General features: G+C 43.6%; 1 long non-coding RNA gene across 1 annotated transcript in view; it reads left to right on the top strand.

Moving 5' to 3' along the window:
• Positions 1-622: 622 nt before the first annotated feature.
• LOC121867672 overlaps positions 623-4,458 on the top strand; it is a 56,065-nt gene continuing 52,229 nt past the window's right edge. Inside the window, exon 1 of the long non-coding RNA XR_006089211.1 lies at positions 623-1,020. This is a non-coding gene — a long non-coding RNA (uncharacterized LOC121867672). The remainder of the gene's footprint in view (positions 1,021-4,458) is intronic.

The raw sequence follows: 4,458 nt of genomic DNA, 5'->3' as shown, positions 1-4,458 counted from the left end.
GGGTGGGGGTAGAGGTGAGGGGTGAGAGGGGTAGAGGGGTGGGGGGTAGAGGGGTGGGGGTAGAGGTGGGGGGGGGAGGTGGGGGTAGAGGGGTGGGGGGTAGAGGGGTGGGGGTAGAGGGGTGAGGGGTAGGGGTGGGGAGGGGGGTAGAGGGGTGGGGGGTAGAGGGGGGGGTAGAGGTAGGGGGAGGGGTGGGGGTAGGAGGGTGGGGGTAGAGGTGAGGGGGAGGGGTGGGGGGGTAGAGGGTGGGGGGTAGAGGGTGGGGTAGAGGTGTGGGGTAGAGGGGTGAGGGGGGAGGGGGGTAGAGGGTGGGGGGTAGGGTGGGGGGGTAGAGGTGTGGGGGTGAGGGGTGGGAGAGGGGGGGGGTAGAGGGGTGAGGGGTAGAGGGGTGGTAGAGGGGGTGAGGGGTGAGGGAGGGGGGTAGAGGGGTGGGGGGGGTAGAGGGTGGGGGTAGAGGGTGAGGGGTGAGAGGGGGGTAGAGGGTGTGAGAGGGGTGGGGTAGAGGGTGAGGGTGGGGGGTATAGGTGGGGGAGGGGAGGGGTAATACATGAACTGCACTGACCTACCAAGTCTATATAAGTGACTGTGAAGAGAGTTACCAGCTCAGTAAGCTTGCGGAGTCGACCAGTGAACACACACACACATACGGCCGCGACTCGCTCCTCACTCGCTTCCCCTCAAAACTTTTTATCTGGTAATTAAACTACTTCATTAACTACTACAAAAAGTGATTATATAAGTGATAAGTGTAGTTTAAGTGTATATAATTAATTAGGTGTAGTGAGGAGAGGAATAATTATATTTTAAAGTGAAATAAACGTATTTTTTCGGGAGGAATTTTGAAATGATTAGAATTTTTTTGGTCCTGATCATACTGAGAGATTTTATACCCAAATGAGGGAGTTTTTTGTGTTATTTGATAGGGAATGATCGTGTCTACTGTCAACCCTGTGTCAGTCCTGTCAGCGAGGATGGGGAGGCTAGTGAACTGACTTCAACATACGCCTTGATATTATTAAGGTGAGTGTGTGTGTGTGTGTGTGTGTGTGTGTGTAATAATAATAATAATAATTAACGGTTTATTGAAAAGTTCTGCAGCCTGAAGGCTGAAAATATACATTGACATAAATGACTTATTACATACATTGGTGGTTTAAAAAAAGCCTTCATTAGAGAAAGGTGAAGAACACACAGTGAACATACAGATTAATGTAGGTGTTGAACAGCACACATGTAGTGTAGTAACTCCTCCCAGATGGTGTTAGGAGGACCTCACGGTGTAGTAGTTCCCTCACAGATGGTGTTATGAGGGGCCTCACGTGGTGTAGTAATTCCTCACAGATGGTATGAGGGAGGGCATGGTGTAGCAATTCCTCACAGATGGTGTTACAGGGGCCTCACGTGGTGTAGTAATTCTCACAGATGGTGTTATGAGGGCCTCACGTGGTGTAGTAATTCACAGATGGTGGTTATGAGGGGCCTCACGTGGTGTAGTAATTCCCCACAGATGATGTTATGAGGGCCTCACGTGGTGTGTAGTTACTCACAGATGGTGTTATGAGGGGCCTCACGTGGTGTGAGTAATTCCTCACAGATGATGTTATGAGGGGCCTCACGTGTAGTAGTTCTCACAGACGGTGTTCTATGAGTGAGGTGTGGTCCCAGGCCTTCCTATCGTAGACGGATTAACACATCGCTGTTGTTGGGTCAGGCGTTATCACTGAGTACCTGGGACCTCACTGTGTGAAGGTCAACTTGGGTACCACTGCCACTGCTGAGTTGTTCTCACTGACTCAAGCACTGTTCACCACTGTTCACCCTGTTTAACACTGGTTCCATTCCTTCCTAAATGAAATAGCAACTTCTAGCGTGAACTTGTTGATATTCCGGTGGGGAGGAGGGTTCAGGGGAGGGAGCTGGTATGGGTCAATCTTAAAGTTGACCTGGCAGCCTGAGAGGAGCGCAGGCACGTCTTGACCCTTCGGTGATGTATGATGATGTGTGTGTGAGTGTGTGAGTGGAGTGTGAGTGTGTGTGTGTGTGTGTGTGTGTGTGTGTGTGTGTGTGTGTGTGTGTGTGTGTGTGAGTGGAGTGTGTGTGTGTGTGTGTGTGTGTGCGATGATGATGAAAATACTATGATTGCTAATTACTACTACTACTAAAAATACGAATAAATCAACATATACTATAATGTATACACTGGACACACACACACACACACACACACACACACACAGACATGTACACACAGTTACACGCAGAGGTACACTTACAAAGGTACACACAGAGATACACACAGGTGCACAATCACACAGTAAAGAGCACGATAATTAAATATAAATTGAATTAGTTTTTACTGAGGACAAAATATTGAGATAGCAAGGAATGATGGAACCTGTTATTTTATTATTATTATTATTATTATTTATGTTATATATTATTTATTATTATTATTATTATTATTATTATTATTATTAGTATTATTTATTAGTATTATTATTATTAGTATTATTATTGTTATTATTATTGTTATTATTATTATTATTATTATTATTGTTATTATTATTATTATTATTATTATTATTATTATTATTATTATTATTGTATTGTTATTATTATTATTGTTATTATTATTACTATTATTATTATTATTATTATTATTATTATTATTATTATTATTATTGTTATTATTATTATTATTATTGTTATTATTATTATTATTATTATTATTATTATTATTGTTATTATTGTTATTATTTGTATATTATTGTTATTATTATTATTATTATTGTTTATTATTATTATTAAAAATAATAATAATAGTAATAATAATAAACGAGAAGATATAATTAATAAACGCTGATAACTGGTAAGAGGGTGAACTAGTACGCCTGTCTGTCTGTGTCTGTTCTGTCATATCTACGGGGGTGAGGGGGGGAGGGCCACGGTCTCTAGGTAGGCAGAAGGTCACAGCTGTCACGAGTTCATGTTCTTTTGTACCCTAGGTGAAGGCTCTCTCTCTCTCTTTTTTTCCTCTTTCACAATAACATCACGTATCCACCGCTAGGATAATGCTGATTTTGATTGGTTCACAAAATATATCTCTTCTACTCATCCTATTACGGTGTCCTGTCATCCAGAGGGGGGGGGAGATGAGATAGATAGATAGTTCTCTCTCTACTACTAGATAGATAAATAGGGGAGACAAGATTTAGTGTATGTATGTATGTATGTATGTATGTATGTATGTATGTATGTATGGTAGCCAGAGTCTGTTAACGGGGATCTAGCTCTGATTAGAATCTCTATTAACAGGAGGAGTACCACATGCCATCCTTCTGTTAACAGGCCATCGACTCATCTTGAAAGGGGAAACTTAAGTAAAATTTTCTTACACGTTAAATTGTCGCATCCACCAAGACGTCCTCAGATGGGTAATCTAAATATATTTTCTATGCGTGTTAAATTGTCGGACCCTCCACCCCCCTGGTACACCCCTCACTCACCTCCAATCCACCCCCTCCTATACCCTCACTCACCTCCAATCCACCCTCACCCTTCCTACACCCTCACTCTCCTCCAATCCACCCTCACCCTCCCACCCTCACCACCTCCAATCCACCCCACCCTTCCAAGACGTCCTTAGAGGGGTAACTTTAATACATTTTCTATGATTTGTCGGACCCCCGAAGGTGTCCTGAGAGGGGAACTATTCTATATCTTATTTATGTGTAATATTGTCGCATTATTCCAGAGGTTCTGATTGGTTCGACTGACAGGGGAGGTTTGGTTAGGTTAGGTTAGGGTAAGGGGTTAGGGTTAGGTGGTTTGGTTAGGGTGGTTTGGTTAGGGTGGTTTACAGAGTAGGGTAGGGTTAGGTTAGGGTGGTTTGGTTAGGGTAGGGTAGGGTTAGGGTGGTTTGGTTAGGGTGGGGTAGGTTTGGGCTAGAATTGGTTATAGTAGGTTACGTTAGGTCATCATTAAATGCGTGTAATAATAATAATAATAACAATTAACAGTTTATTGAAAAAGTCGGCAGCCCGAAGGCTGAAAATATACATTGGACAAAAATGACTTATTACATACAAAGACATGGGTGGTGGGTGGGTGGGTCGTTTAACATGGGGTGGGTAGGTCATTTAACATGGGGTGGGTGGGTCGTTTAACATGGGGTGGGTGGGTGGGTCGTTTAACATGGGTGGGTGGGTCGTTTAACATGGGGGTGGGGTGGGTCGTTTAACATGGGGTGGGTGGGTGGGTCGTTTAACATGGGGTGGGTGGGTTGTTTAACATGGGGTGGGTGGGCTGTTTAACAAAAGCCTTCATTACTAAAAAGAAGAAGGAACAATGATTGAACATACAAATTATTATAGTTAACAGTTGATGGCCCGGGTGTGGGCTGGTCATGGAGACACCGGGTGGTGTGGCGATCACGTGGTGTAGTAAGTTTCCTCGGGT

This window comes from Homarus americanus, unplaced genomic scaffold, assembly GCF_018991925.1.
Source record: "Homarus americanus isolate GMGI-L3 unplaced genomic scaffold, GMGI_Hamer_2.0 scaffold46583, whole genome shotgun sequence".
Classification (NCBI taxonomy): Eukaryota; Metazoa; Arthropoda; class Malacostraca; order Decapoda; family Nephropidae; genus Homarus; species Homarus americanus.
This window is presented reverse-complemented; position numbering and strand designations above follow the sequence as displayed.